The sequence below is a fragment of the Rhinolophus sinicus genome, linkage group LG01 (assembly GCF_036562045.2).
Source record: "Rhinolophus sinicus isolate RSC01 linkage group LG01, ASM3656204v1, whole genome shotgun sequence".
NCBI classification, from domain to species: domain Eukaryota; kingdom Metazoa; phylum Chordata; class Mammalia; order Chiroptera; family Rhinolophidae; genus Rhinolophus; species Rhinolophus sinicus.
In genome coordinates, this window is record NC_133751.1 from 83,872,009 (window position 1) to 83,889,030 (window position 17,022).

Below are 17,022 nucleotides of genomic sequence, written 5' to 3' on the forward strand. Positions count from 1 at the left end.
GAACAGAGATAACCATATTTTATAAAATTCCACTTTCAAGCAAACTTTATGAAGCCTTTTATTTTGTATAGAAACTTTGAAATAGCCTAAAGGCTTTCTTTGACCAGCTGTATATTTTATCTGTTAATGTCCACAGAGTGAAAAGATTCCCTCGGCAGAGGCACCTGCAGGATGTGCAACGATTCATTTTTACTCCGAATATCAGTTCTGTGGAAGCATCAGCTCTACTGGCTCATCATTTACATTCACAATGGACTTCTGGAGTCAGCAAAAGGAAACATTAGACTTGTTTGTGTTGTCAAATTAAAAAGGAGAAAGAGAATGGTTTAAAGTTCTGAGAGTCTCTGTAACATTTAATTATGCTTTCGACTGCAGTTCAATCAAAAATATGCTTTTGCAGGAAAATGGGCAAAGAAAAAAACATGCTTTGCTATTCAGATTGTTGCTAGGTCAACCACTCAATTCATAAGCTTAGAAAAAGCAGCCATGACGCAGTTACATAGGGTCTTTCTTTTGTGGAAACCAAAGAGCTTCACCACCAGTTTCATTATGATTTTATGTCTGCCATAATCCCAAGAGATGTTATCCTCCCTCCTCTCCTGACTGAGGAACTAGAAACTGTTAAGCCAACTAAGTTTCAGAAGTTAACTCGATCTGCAAGGTTGTGCTGTCAATAAGCCTAAGATCTCATGGGATAAATTCAAACCCAATATATATGAATGGAGCCATATTTGATAATGGAATGTTATACGGCTCAAAGAATCATCTTTTGATACTATTCTTAGGGGAAGTTTATTTTATTTTAGACCTTTTATATATGAGAATTTTATTAATTTTTAACATCACTTCTTTGAAAGATAAAGGCTGTGCTATAAAAAACAAGCGGTGGGGGGAACAGTCATAACAACTGACTGCTTCCTAGTGAAATTGTTTCAGATATTAGTCTGTTTCTATTCTAACTTCAAATTAACTCAATCATATGTCTGCTGAGGGACTGACAAGAAGGATTTCAATAGGTAGATGATGGCATGGGTAAAAAGAGTGTTTTTATAGCTGATCCAGCCATTGCATAAACATTTATTGAGTCTTTGCTATGTTTACTGCACCATCCTAAATAACATGAGATATTCTATATGGAGCTTATAACCCAGCCAGAAAGAACAATCATACTAAAGCTAAATAACAGAACGGTTTCTAAAACACTTATATTTCACAGAGAAGGTTTATACAAACTGAACTTTAATTAGTGATATCCCTTCCTCAAGCCCCTTCCCCCACGCACCCAGACACACACAGACACATGCAAATTATATTTGGATCCACTGGGGCAATAAAAAAAGTGTTCCTCTGGGGGAAAAAATCTATATTAGGAGTAAAGTAAACCTGTTAAAATTAAAAATCAAGTCTTTAAAGAAATTTTGAAGCAGTTCAATTAACCTCGTGGTTATTACTGTACTATGATATACTAAAAGAGAACATATGAACACTATGTGAAACTTCATTATAATTATTTGTCTCATTGTTTATATTTAAAATATCCTTTAAATAAAATATTCTTAAAAATACTATTGATTTGGGGGGAGACGTCATCAAAATGGCGGCATGAGGTGAGCCTCTGTAAAGCTCCCCTGGAATTTACAACTAATCAAACAACAATAACTCCACAAAGGACTCCCTGCACAGCAGACAGGCAAGACGAAGAGGCACACTACTGAATTCACCTAAAGGTGGGCGAATCGAGGGGGGTGGAGGAGGAAAGGAATAAGTGCGGAGACGGAGCCGCACGGGCACAGGACGCAGACCTAGCTCAGTGCTCCGAGCTCGCTGTATCCCAGAACTACCACAGCTACGGGAGAGGGAAGAACTCAGACTGCTAGAGCTCCGCTTATGGCCCACAGGGCTGAGGGGACAGCATATAACACAGCTGAACCCAATGCTCACGGGAGAGACCTCAGAGAAAAGACGGAGGGAATAAAGCTGAAAACAGTGGTTTAAGCCCTCACTGCCAAGCAGAGAACGGAAGCTTTAGGCACTGAGACTAGCCGCCTCCTCCCTACCCTCCCAGAGCTCACCCCACCCACACCTGTCCAGTGCTAGAAGCGGAACAGTATCAGTGTCAGATCAAAAGAACAGAATATTTCCTGTTCTGAGAACTGTGGACCACAGACACAGATTCGCAGCCCAACTAGTTCCGCCAAAGGGGAGGGAGCTGTGGAAGCAGGACCGGCTGTGGTGGTGATCACAGCCATTGCTCTGGGCCACCTCTCACAACTGACCCCGCCCCTGACCCCACCTATCTGGGTGGATCCCTGCAGGAGTAAACAGAACTGCTGAAACATATGGGCTCTGAATCTGGTGCAGGAAGAGTTTTGGAACTTCAAAAGCTCTCTGCATACCCAAAGGACACTGTGCCCTGTGACCCAGGTGAACTATTAACAGAGGATAAGCCTGTCCCCCAGGGAATCCCCCCATTGTGTGAGAAACTGGAATAGTGTAGAGAGAACATAGCACTACCGTGTGAGAGAGAAAAAAAAGCCTGCAGTCAGAGAGAAAATAAAACACACTACCAACAAGTACTGGAAAACAAAAGAAAGACCTCTTCCTATCAACCTGTTGCAGAAGCCACTCCAGTAGATGTCTAGAAAGAGAAATAATAAATCTGCAATTGCCATGAATAACCAAGGCAACAAGACAACTCAGGAAGAAAGTGAAAAGTCTCTAGAAAAGGAACTTAAAGACATGGAAATATGTGACTTAAATGACAGAGAATTCAAGACTGCAGTTCTGAAAAAACTCAACGAGATGCAAGTAAACACAGAAAGGCAGTTTAATGAACTCACAAACACAATCAAAGAACAACATGAGCATTTTATGAAAAAGACTGAAATTTTAAAAAAGAACCAAATAGAATTTCTGGAGATTAAGAACTCAATAGAAGAAATTAAGAATGAAATAACCAGCTTAGGTAGTAGAGTTGACCAGATGGAGGAAAGAATCAGTGACATTGAAGATAGAAACCTGGAAATGACACAGATGGAAGAAGAAAGAGACTTGAGACTTAAAAGAAATGAAAGAACTCTACAAGAACTTTCTGACTCCATCAGAAAGAGCAATATAAGAATAATGGGCATACCAGAAGGAGAAGAAAGAGAGAAGGAAACAGAGAATATATTCAAACAAATTGTTGATGAGAACTTCCCAAACTTGTGGACAGAACTGGATCCTCGAATCCAAGAAGCAAATAGAACACCTAATTACCTCAATCCCAACAGGCCTTCTCCAAGGCACATTGTATTGAAGCTGTCTAAAATCAACAACAAAGAAAGAATCCTCAAGGCAGCCAGGGAAAAGAAGACGGTAACCTACAAAGGAAAGCCCATTAGATTATCATCAGATTTTTCAGCAGAAACTCTACAAGCCAAGAGGAGTGGAACCAAATATTCAAACTATTGAAAGAGAGAAATTATGAGCCAAGAATAATATATCCAGCAAAGATATCCTTTAGATATGAAGGAGGAATAAAGACCTTTCCAGACATACAGAAGCTGAGGGAATTTTCTAATACATGACCTGCACTACAAGAAATACTAAAGGAGGCTATTCGACCACCATCAACGAACAATTTGTGGCAACCAAAACATACAAAAGGAGAGAGTAAAGGCCTGAACCGGAATACGGGAATGGAGAAAGTAAGCGTGCTGAAGAAAACGAATACTCTAAATATCAAACTTTCTTTTACATAAACTTAAGGGTAACCACTTAAAGAAAATCCAGAACTGAAATATATACTGTAATAAGAGAAGAAACAGAGGGAAACATCATAGAATACCACCACACAGAAAATAATAGACAACAACAAAAAGGCAAAGAAACAATGGAGACACAGCGTTACCAGAAAACTAAAGATAGAATGACAGGAAATCCTCACATATCAATAATCACCCTAAATGTAAATGGACTGAACTCACCAATAAAAAGGCACAGAGTAGCAGATTGGATCAAAACACTAAACCCAACCATATGCTGTCTCCAAGAGACACATCTCAGCTACAAGGACAAGCATAGACTCAAAGTGAAAGGGTGGAAATTGACACTCCAAGCAAATGGTACCCAGAGAAAATCAGGTGTAGCCATAATGATATCAGATGAAACAGACTTCAGGATGAAAAAGATAACAAGAGACAAAGATGGACATTTCATAATGGTAAAGGGGACTATACAACAAGAAGACATAAGAGTCATCAATATTTATGCCCCCAATCAGGAAGCACCGAAATACACCAAGCAACTACTAACAGAACTAAAGGGAGAAATTGACCAAAACACAATTATACTAGGGGACTTAAATACATCATTGACAGCTATGGACAGATCATCCAAACAGAAAATAAATAATGAAATAGCAGCCCTAAATGACACATTAGATGAAATGGACATAATTGACATATATAGAGCACTTCATCCTAAAACATCAGACTATACATTCTTTTCTAGTGTACATGGAACATTCTCAAGGATAGACCATATATTGGGACATAAAATCAGCCTCAGCAAATTTAAGAAGATTGAAATCATACCAAGCATATTCTCTGATCACAAGGCTTTGAAATTGGATATCAATTGCAAAAAGAAAACGGGAAAACACAAATATATGGATATTAAACAACATACTTTTAAAGAATGACTGGGTCAAAGAAGAAATTAGAGTAGAGATCAAAAGACATAGAAACAAATGACAATGAAAATACAGCCTACCAAAATTTTTCAACGAGCGAAAGCAGTTTTAAGAGGGAAATTTATATCATTACAGGCCTATCTCAAGAAACAAGAAAAATCCCAAATAAATAACCTCATGTTACACCTTAAAGAACTAGAAAAAGAAGAACAAATGAAACCCAAGGTCAGCAGAAGAAAGGAAATAACAAAAACCAGAGCAGAACTAAATGAAATAGAGTACAAAAAGACAATAGAAAAATTAATGTGACAAAGAGCTGGTTCTTTGAAAAGATTAACAAAATTGACAAACCCTTGGCTAGACTCACTAAGATAAAAAGAGAGAAGACACTAATTAACAAAATCAGAAATGAAAAAGGGGAAGTTATCATGGACACCACAGAAATACAAAGGATCATCCAAGAATACTATGAAGGACTATATGCCACCAAATTCAATAACCTAGAAGAAATGGACAAGTTCTTAGAAACATATAGCCTTCCAAGGCTGAACCATGAAGAACTGGAAAATCTAAACAGACCGATCACCAGTAACAAAATTGAATCAGTCATCCAAAACCTTCCCAAAAGCAAAAGTCCGGGACCAGATGGCTTCACTAGTGAATTCTACCAAACCTTCAAAGAGGATCTAATACCAATCCTGCTCAAACTCTTCCAAAAATTGAAGAAGAGACAGTACTCCCTAACTCATTTTATGAGGCCAACATTACCCTGATACCAAAACCTGGTAAGGACAACACAAAAAAAGAAAACTACAGACCAATATCTCTGATGAATACAGATGCAAAAATCCTAAACAAAATTCTAGCAAATCGAATACAACAATGCATTAAAAAGATTATTCATCATGACCAAGTGGGGTTCATCCCCAGGGCACAAGGATGGTTCAACATCCGCAAATCCATCAATGTGATACATCACATAAACAAAATAAAGGACAAAAATCATATGATTATATCAATTGATGCAGAAAAAGCATTTGACAAGATACAACATCCATTTATCATTAAAACACTTAATAAAACAGGTATAGAAGGAAAATACCTTAACATGATAAAGGCCATATATGGCAAGCCCTCAGCTAATCTCATAATTAATGGTGAAAAACTGAAGCCCTTTGCTCTACGTTCAGGAACACAACAGGGCTGTGCCCTATCACCTCTGCTCTTCAACATAGTGTTGGAAGTCCTTGCCAGAGCAATCAGGCAAGAGAAAGAAATAAAAGGCATCCAAATTGGGAATGAAGAAGTTAAATTATCACTCTTTCAGATGACATGATGCTATATATAGAAAACCCTAAAGACTCCACCAAAAAGCTATTAGAAACAATCCACGAATACAGTAAAGTTGCTGGCTACAAAATCAATGTACAAAAGTCCATTGCATTTCTATATACTAACAATGAAATCTCAGGATAAGAAATACAAAAAAACAATTCCTTCTGCAATTACAGCAAAAAGAATAAAATACCTAAGAATAAACTTAACCAAGGATGTGAAGGACCTACATGCTGAAAACTATAAGACATTTTTGAAAGAAATTGAAAAAGAGACAAAGAAATGGAAAGACATTCCGTGCTCATGGATTGGAAGAATCAACATAGTTAAAATGGCCATATAACCCAAAGCAATATACAGATTTAATGCAATCCCCATCAAAATCCCAATGGCATTTTTAAAAGAAATAGAACAAAAAATCATCAGATTTGTTTGGAACCACGAAAGACCCCGAATAGCCAAAGCAATCTTAAGAAAAAGGAACAATACTGGAAGTATCACACTCCCTGCCTTTAACTTGTACAACAGGGCTACAACAATCAAAACAGCATGGTATTGGCAGAAAAACAGACACATAGACCAATGGAATAGAATTGAGAACCCAGAAATAAAACCACATAAATATAGACAGATAATTTTTGACAAAGAAGCTAAAAACATACAATGGAGAAAAGACAGCCTCTTCAATAAATGGTGCTGGGAGAATTGGACAACCACGTGCAAAAGAATGAAACTGGACTGCTGTCTGTCACCATGTAACGAAATAACTCAAAATGGATCAAAGACTTAAGCATAAGACCTGACACAATAAACTGCATAGAAGAAAACATAGGTACTAAACTTATGGACCTTGGGTTCAAAGAGCATTTTATGAATTTGACTCCAATGGCAATGCAAGTAAAAGCTAAAATAAATGAATGGGACTATGTGAAACTTAAAAGCTTCTGCACAGCAAAAGAAACCATCGACAAAATAAAGAGGCAACCTACTGAATGGGAGAAGATTTTTGCAAACAGTGCCTCCGATAAGGGGCTAATATCCAAAATATACAAGGAACTCATGAAACTCAACAAATGGGCAGAGGACCTGAAGAGACATTTCTCCAAAGAAGACATACAAATGGCAAATAGACATATGAAAAAATGCTCAACATCATTAATCATCAGAGAAATGCAAATAAAAACCACAGTGAGATATCACCTCACCCCTGTCAGAATGGCTATCATCAGCAAGACAAACAGTACAAGTGTTGGAGAGGCTGTGGAGAAAAAGGAACCCTCATACACTGTTGGTGGGAATGCAGACTGGTGCAGCCGTTATGGAAGGCAGTGTGGAGGTTCCTCAAAAAATTACGAATAGAATTACCATATGACCCAGCAATCCCTCTCCTGAAAACATTTATCCATAAAGACACGTGTGCTCCAATGTTCACTGCAGCTTTGTTTACGGTGGCCAAGACATGGAAACAACCAAAATGTCCTTCGATAGATGAATGGATAAAGAAGTTGTATTATATATACACAGTGGAATACTATTTGGCAGTAAGAAAAGATGATATAGGAACATTTGTGACAACATGGATGGATCTTGAGAGTGTAATGCTGAGCGAAATAAGTCAGACAGAAAAAGCAGAGAACCATATGATTTCACTGTGGTATATAAACCATAAACAACAAAAGAACAAGACAAACAAATGAGAAACAAAAACTCATAGACACAGACAATAGTTTAGTGGTTACCAGAAGGTAAGCGGGGTGGGGGTGGGAGATGAGGGTAAGGGGGATCAAATATATGGTGATGGAAGAACTGACTCTGGGTGGTGAACACACAATGGGATCTATAGATGATGTAATACAGAATTGTACACCTGAAATCTATATAATTTTACTAGCAATTGTCACCCCAATAAATTAAAAAAAAACTACTATTGATTTTGAATCTTTATTTTCCTGAGTAACCTTACCTCTGAATTTACACTTATTTCTAAACTATTATAATATTGCACTAGACCTAATTTTTTAAGGGTTTGGGATTATTTGGTTTTGCTTTTCACATTTCTACAACTATTATAATTCATGTCACCTGGTAACACCTCTGTGCGGCCCCGCATATTTTTATTTAACAAATGACATGGGGTTGGCACAATGTTAGGGCTTGAAAATCTGTTCTTCACTTACATATTCACTAACAGCTAGTCCTCACTTTTTTCAATTTAGAACAGTATTTAGATTCTATTCTTAATTTTTTTTTCTTAAAATTTTCTCCACGTACAGTATAGAGATATTACCTTAGTAGAATGTCTTTGCCAAACTAGGATACTGCTTATGGTTATCCTGCTTCTGCCTAAATGGTACACAGTAGTTTAAGGGGACCATCATGTGATGGGCAAAGCAGGTATCGGGAGGCTTCTTCTCAACTTTGTGGCCCCAGTTTCAGCAAAGCTATGCATCCTGCCAAGCTGATCCAGTTATCAGACCACCCCAACTTGGCTGTTTGTCACCCTGGAAGTTCAAACAGACATCCTGGCAGGAGGAAAGGTCTGACAGCCATGAAAATTTATCATGAAAAAATTATTGTTTCATTTCCTCATAGAACCACCAAATGGTTATATCATGAAGTGGATACAGGCATATCTTGGAGATATTGCAGGTTTGGTTCCAGATCACTGCAATAAAGTATCACAATAAAGTGAGTTGTAATCTTTTTGCTGGTGAGGGTGGGAGGGTCTTACCTTCAATATGTAAGAAGCACATTTGCGAAGCTCAGTGAAGCAAATACAACGAGGTATGTCTGTGTTGCATTTCTCCACGCTTCTCTTATGTCTTACCGTTAGCAGCAAGTCGGCAATTCCGTCCCTGCTCCAGCTTAGTGGTTCTCAACCTTTAGTGTACATCACAGTCACCTGCAGGACAGGCTGGGCCCCACCCCCGGAGTTTCTGATCTGGGAGGTCTGGGGTGGAGCCTGAGAATTTGCATTTCTAATGTGTTTGCAGGTGATGCTGATGCTGCTGGTCCAGGAATCAGGCTTTGAGACCCACTGCAGGCCCCAGGACTTTTCTGCCTATTCTAAGATCATACATAATCCTACCTTCAGTTTAAATCACAAACACCGTCTCAATACAGATCTTAAAATTATCCAAGCCAAGATATTAATCCCATTCCAGATAAGAGCTCTGCAGTGTTCCCTCATTCAAGTCTGGTCCACACTTGTGAGCTGTCTGCCTCCTGCAAAGAGAATCGCTCCCCCTCCATTCATCTCCTCCCCACATTCAAACTGTAGGTGAATACCCTACAAGCTGGGGTAGGGCAACATATGAGGAAGACAAAAGTTAAGGAAAATAAGATTAGAAAGTACTTAATTGGCTGCTCTCTGTTGCTGTCCCAGGCTGGCATCATGCACCCTAGGTCTGGTGGATGTGGAAAGATGACTGTTTCCATGGTACTTTTGAGGGTCGTTTGGAGTCCCCCACCCTGAAACTATCTGACCAAAGTTCCTATGAGTAGGGTGACACCTCTTCTTTGATTGGTGGCTATTCTCTGAGCCCCTGATTCTCTGGCAGTTCAATCCACTCAACTCATTAACTCTCACCATGAGAACTGCTCTCACCATGAGAACTGCTCACCTTCCCTGTTCTTTGGGGCAGCTTTTAAAACAGTCCCAGGCCAACTCTTTCTCTCCAGACTTGAGTCATGGAAAATTCTCACACATTCCTTACCCCCAATGCCAATAAGGATGTTATAACTTCCCAAATGCATTTCTCTGTGAGCGCACTCTCTCTACACTGCTGTAGGCCACATACCATGTATACCCTAACTGTAGAGAACCTGTCAGGCCCTTTGAGCCTCTTCCTCGCCAGGCCTTAAAGTGAAGTGATAGCCTCCAGCCCCATGTTCCCTTAGGGGTGATGGGGCAGGTGTTATGCAGGGTGTCATGCAGGGTCCCTTGTCCCGCTCCCCACATGCAGGGTCCCTTGTCCCGCTCCCCACACAAGAACGCAGGACATGGCGAGGCCAAAAAGGAACACCCACTGAGCCATAGAAAGGGGAGTCATACCACTACAGTCTCGCTGGCAGCTGGGCCGGAGACACAGGAAGCAGGAGCCACACGCTCCACAACCCACCGCCCGCCTCTCTGCCAACCAACCCCACCCGCCAACCACAATCCACCTCTCTGCAATCCGCAATCCACGCTCCGCACCTGCCAGCCCAGCCACGGCAGCCACATCAGTAGCCAGTGGCCAACCTGCAACAACCGACGGCCAACTAGCCACAGCCGACGACCATCTTCCACCCAAGCCAGCACCCCTCCACGTGAGGCCGAGAGCCCTGAAAACACTCTCCTGGCTCTGTCCCCACAGCAGGGCTCAAAGCACAACTTTCTCCTAAAAGATCCTCTCCACCAAAAGAATCACTTCCACACCATGTCCTCTTTCTTTGCTCCACTTTTTCTTTTCCCGTCCTTTTTACAAGTTTAGAGCCTTCCTGCATATTATCATTTTCTTTGAAAATCTGCATTTTGGTCTGGCTTCTCATTAGGAATATCCTGTCTCTTGTATCTCTGGGTGCCTCAGCTGAAACTTCAACATTAACAATGGGAATTTGTATCCTCTTAAGCCAACCCAGTTGCCATACGCAACACTCAAAACAATTCACTTATGCAACTGTTTTACTGAACAGTGTAGATTTGATTGAAGATGTCACAGGGACAGATGATAGGGCCACATGTCAGATACACCCCTGTACATCACATGCTAACCTCCTTCAGCCACTCCCTTCCTCCAAACTTCTGTCATCTGAGGGCCTCATCTTTTATCATTTATCTACCACCCTGGGTTTTCTTTCCTCTCCCTGAACCCTCTCGAATCCTTTGGGGAAATGCCAAAGCCTTCTCTCCTTTATCATGAAGGGTAATTTTCTTCTTCCTCAGGCAAGCTGGACCTAGCAGACATCAGGGTTCTGGAGGTTCAGTGTCTTCCTAGCAATAGCGTCTCAGTAAAATCAAGTACCAGCCCCTACAAGCTCCTTATTTTTACTCCTTATTTTTGTAACTGCATTATCTCATTTAATCTTCAGGATAAACACTGTGAGTGAAATATTAGAAGAGTTACTATAAATGATGAAAATGGGAAGCAGGTACTTGCTCAACTTCACAAAGTAGAGATATAACTAAATTTATTTTTTTATGTCTCACAGATGCATTCTATCATAAAACAGTGCATCCCTTGCCAGCACGCCTTACCCACAGCCTTCATTCTTAGTTCACCCAGGTGTAAACTGACAGGCTGGTGCCAGAAGTAGAAACGGGTGCAAGCAGATAACCTGGCCCAAGAAGACCGAAGGCTTAATTCCAATGTACCAGACTCAACACTCCAAGGAGAAATATAATTGTTTTTTAGCTGGTAGCAGTTATGATCAACAACTGTATTGGCCACCATTTCAAAAAGATTAATTTCAAATTCCTTGTATTCGAAATTCCCACCGATTTGCTCAGACTGACACAGTTTTACAGCATCCTATAACAAGACGGGGCAGCTATCCTCTAATACAGAGGAACAAGGGATTTGCTTCTGAATTCTGCTATTAGCATTAATGGGAGTTGTGAATATACCTTGTCTCATTTCAGTGGGAGGAGAGAGCTAGTTGGATGATGAATATAGATAAAATTATTCTAGTCAAAGCATTGCTCACAATTTCTATTAGTTGCCATGGTTTATCTCTTCGTCTGTCTTTATGAACAAAATTTGTTCCAAAGTTACAATGCTTTAGATTATCAGCCATATCAGGTAATGTCACCAATGATAAGCACCTGCTGTTAAAATAAATGCTGTGTTCTGTTCTGCATCTCAACTTGTTTTTAATGCAGACTCCTAGGAGCTTGTGCAACAGTGGGAATCCATTTATCAGCACAAAACAGCCTCTTGTTTACACATGATCACTTGGTAATCATGCAGCCTGTGTACAAGAAGTCAAGAAAAATAATAAGCGTGGTTCAATCTGTAAGGCTGGTACAAAGGGGCTGTCTTTTGACAATCAAGCACTATTTATGGGGATTAATGTGGCTTTTGATAAACTGCCAAACAACCACAGAGGCCAGCTGTAGAACAAGGCACACTGAAAACCTTTGGGCTCTTCATTCACATGAAGACTCTTCATAGGGCATGCTGAGCGACTGCTTAATAATTGAAAATCAAGTGTATTAAAAGGAAGCATTGCTAAGTGTTCTCCCTGAAAACTCAAATAATCTTATTTATCCTCTTTTCATAGCAAAGAAATCATGTTCTGCAATTGAAAAAGGTAAAGATATAGCCTCCTTTTCCCATAAGCCCCGGTGTCCCCAAAGCATATGCACACTTTTCCTGAATTTGAGTTTATGCTCCTGGTATGAGCATAGCTCCACAGGGGAGGCAATTGCTACAGAAATTCCAAAATGCTACGAAACCCTGCCAACATCAAAACTTTCTGTTCACCTTCTCACTGGCCTGAAATGGGATTAAAGTAATATTTTCAAGGTAGGCATTGAGAGACAGTCCTTCATGTATTTCTCATGTTTCTACACATTTACTGGGTGTGCCGGGAATGGCAGGCCATGAGTAGTCTACACAGGGCCTTTTATCGGGGTTGTATTTGCATTGAGTGACATTGAGAGATAAAGTAACATATTTACCCAAAGGACAGGCTTGCTTACTGCTTGCTGTAAAAGTAATGAGTTCCCCAAGTTGTTGTTCCTCAGGTGTGATGCAAACCCCCTGCATGTGAGGCATCCATTTCCTCCATATCACGTGGGACTCGGAACAAGAGAAATTGATACAAACATACTGATGCTCATACTGCCTGGTGTACCATAAGTAATAAAGTCTTTTGTCTCTGACAAAAGAGTTTCTTCTTCTGCCAGCGTCCATGAAACAACAACAGGATAAAGTATTAGCTTGTAAGTAGGATAATACCAAACTCCAGGCCTGACACTAAGATGTAGCATATATGCATGATCTAGATATCCAGAAGAACACTGGTAAAGTAATGAGAGAAAAATCTTTCCATTAACGTATTAGCACAGATTTCTTTATTGGATCCTCCCTCCCTTCCTCTCATCTCCTCTCCTCCCCTCTCTCTTTTCTCCTGAACTTCAGAAGGAGAAACATGGTCCAGCCTGGGGATTCCACCCTCCTGTTCACAATAGTTGATTCAGGAATGTGGCTCAAGCCAAGTAAATGACACTCCAGTGAGCACGAATTCCAAAACAGGAACTGTTCTAGCAACTGCAAATATATTTGGAAGCAAAACAGACAAGATTCTTCTTTGGAAGAGCTTATTATACACAAGTGGAATTTTTCTGGAACTATTAGGTAAGAGCTATCTTTGAGTTGTGGTTGCTAATGTAGGAGAATGTATGACTAAAGATGCACCAGCCATCCTTGTCTCCTCACTGGGAGAGTCTATTTGATAATATGAAAACTCACCTTGGAGGAAAGCAGATCAAGAGGTAGATTCCCAGTGACCCATCTATGCCTAACGGCAATCAGCTCTTGGACATTTCAGTGACATAAGCAGATCAATTCCATTTTTAAGTCAAGCTATTTTGAGTTACGTGTCTATAACTTAAAACCAAAAACCCTGATAACACTGGAATTAGGTAAATTTGGGTAATACTGCATACTATAATGGAGAGTTCTTAAACAAGTTAGCTTATAAAAGTCATGGGAAGCCCTGCAGTAAAAAAGAAAAAAAAAAGTTTAATTTTGTTTAACTTGAGAATTCTCATACTATTTTCCATGGACATTTCCATTTTTTTCTCAGTAACATTTCTCAACTTTTAATAAAACTAATGTTCCATGGCCCTCACTTGGAGAATATTAGAGTATTATTTTCCCTGTAAATTCATTATAAACTCATAAATCAGAGAATTCAACAGAATAAACAGAAAATATGTTCACACATGAAAGCTTTCATCTATAAAATCTTGTATTTATTCTACCTTCATTTATGGAATGCTGGTAGTGGGAAAACCCACTATGTGGGAAAACCCACTATGTGTCAGATACAGTGAAAAGCACTGAATATGTAAAGTCAGAAGGAAAATTAGAGCATTACACAAATATCAGTGCCTTCCCATCAACCACAGAAACATTATAAATGTCTAAACATATTGGAGTGTTGAATTTCCATATAGAAGTTTGATACTAAACTTTATCGTACTAATGCCATATTAAAACATTGAAAAATCAATCTATTTCTTGAGTTTTGTTAGGAAATACAAAGAAAATTTCTCAGATTAAACACATTCATGATCTCTCAGAAGACAGCTAGAAATAGTGAAATATCTAACCTATTTAGAACATGAGGATAATGTAATTTTGTAATAGGAAACCTAATAATACCAGATTTACAACCCAATTCATAGTTCAAAGCATTCCAATCTGGTCAGGAAATAAAACCAAAGTCAGTAAACTGTTATGTTAAATATCCTAAACCATGACAAGAAATTGCTTTGCAATGTTATGAGATAGAAAAACACATTAAAGAAGATATGTATAGAGCATAATGTAATCTTGAAACAAGACTTCCAGATAATACTTTGGAAATGAATTATGTGAATCAGTTTAATTCAACAATTTTTTTTGGTTCCTAGTATTTGTCTAGTCCTGTGCTGGGCACTTGGGGGCTATTTTAAAACATAAGAACAAATACAGTCATTTTATTTAGTCTGAGTAATGAGGTTGGAAGGCAGACATCATTTTTGACTTTTCCTCTAAGTGCCCATGAAAAATCATAGAAGAGAAATACATCTATTCAGATGCAAGCTTTAAACACAATAGGATGAGGAAGGGAGAGATGAATTAGGTCAGAGCAGCTTGGGATACTTTAAAGAGAATCTCAAGAGAAGAAATTAATATAAGCAAAGCCACAGGAAGTTTTTTGTTTTGTTTTTAGTTATTTTGTTTGTTTTTAAAGTACAAAGTGTGCATAATGTAACTGCTTTGACTGTCATAGAGAAAAAACATTGACAAGTAGCTAGAAGTTGGGCTAAGGACAGGATCGATGACAGACAATAGAAAGAAAGGGGACCGATCTTATGCATTTATTTTAACAAGGGTATCTTGAATAACGACTATAAGAAAAACATTGTGCTAAGCCTTTGAAAGTATATAAAGATTAGTAATTTCCCAGATTTGTCACCAAAAAGTGTCAATAAATCAGAGACAGAAAATAGTACACTGAAAAAAGTGTGCAGTGAGGGTCATGGGATTGAAAGAATTGCATGCTACTGGAGGTGGATATGGGATAAATCCTTTCTGGTTGGAAGTCAGAAAAAGCTGCATATACTCCAAGTCTTAAGAATAAAAAATTTTGACAGGTGGAAAAACACATGATGAAGAGTGAATAGACCTTGATAATTCATTGGCTGGAGAGAATGTAGAAGTCTATCTCAAATGAGATAATGTATCTGACATCATTTTGAAATGGTCTAGCACAATACAACTGTAAAGGATTATACGCCGTAGTGACCTGGGTCAACTCCATGTGTCTGAACCACGGTTCTTCAACTGCAAAAATGGAATTTTCACGTGAATTTTGTAAAGGCTTAATAAGATGTACCAAAACATTTTTATTAATTGTTTTTATCATGTATATGTCTTTTATTAAACAGGTTACTGAGGTATAACTAATATACAAAAGACAGGACAAATTTAATGTACACAACTTGATGAGTTTGGACATATGCGTGCACCCACAAACCATCAACACAATCACGGTAATAAACACATTTATCACCTCCAAAAGTTTCCTTGTGCCCCCTTGTTTTTGTTTATTTGTTGTTTCTGTTTTGTGGTTAGAACACTTAACATGAGATCTACCCTTTTAACATTTTTTTTTTAAGTGCACAATATAGCATTGCTAACTGTAGGCGCAATGCCGTGAAGTAGATCTCTAGAACTTATTCATCTTGCAAAACTGAAACTCTATCCACCTACCTTCCTCTATCCTCCCTCCTCCAGTCAGGGGCAATCACCATGCCACTCTCTACTTCTACAAGTTCGATCATTTTAGATACTTCATATAAGTGAAATCATGAAGTATTTGTCCCACCAACATAGTTTTTAAATTATTAATTACTTCAAAATTGAAGTTTATTTATGACTCCCAAACCAAATCCTGTACCTTTAGGTAAGTCAGTCAACTGTAAACTCAGCTAAAATACAAACAGAGATATCACTTCCAAGAAAAATCAACAAGGACTAAGCAAATGTCTTCTGACTAAAGATACAAATATGAAAAGTCAAATCAAATAGGCCAGAAGGGCAAAAATGAAGTCAAATCTATGTAACTTGCAGCCTGCTCCCAGTGCAGGTTTCTACCACAACCTCAGAGAAAATTCTAATGTGTTTTGACATATTTATCTGAGGGAGACTCTGCCATTTCATTAGCATTCTTCAAATTATTTTTACATTTAAATTGATTTCAATTACACAGACATTTCAAAACATTAATATTCATTTGAGATATTTCTGATATCTTCTCTTGGTTTGCTAAACTTTTTTAGGCATCGGTTCATAATTAACTCACTCCACGTGTAACTGCTGGAGAACAACCCTATGAAATTCTGATTAGTATAACAGCTTTTTTTGCATATGCTCAAAGTTCCTAAATTATAAACATTCCTTTGACAAAGAGTTCACACATATAAACTCTTCCACAAAGATTTCACTTCCAGATTTTTATCTCTCCTATTGTTTGAGAATAAGTAACTTGAGTGAGAGAGAAGTCCAAGCAACAAACACATTCATTCATTTGTTATGAGAGAGAAAGGGAGGAATTTGATTAATTTTTGGGGGGTGATAGTGAAGGGGAATAGAGTCTCTAGGGTGTAAAAAGCAACAACTTGATCCCTTCGTGTGGATCCTGTGGATTTGGTGTTAATGGAACGGATGTCCTATGGAAACTTATGGAAAAACTAGATTGATTTGTGCAAATAGAGGCAGCATGGACAATTTCAGGAGGCCACAGGCAGAGAG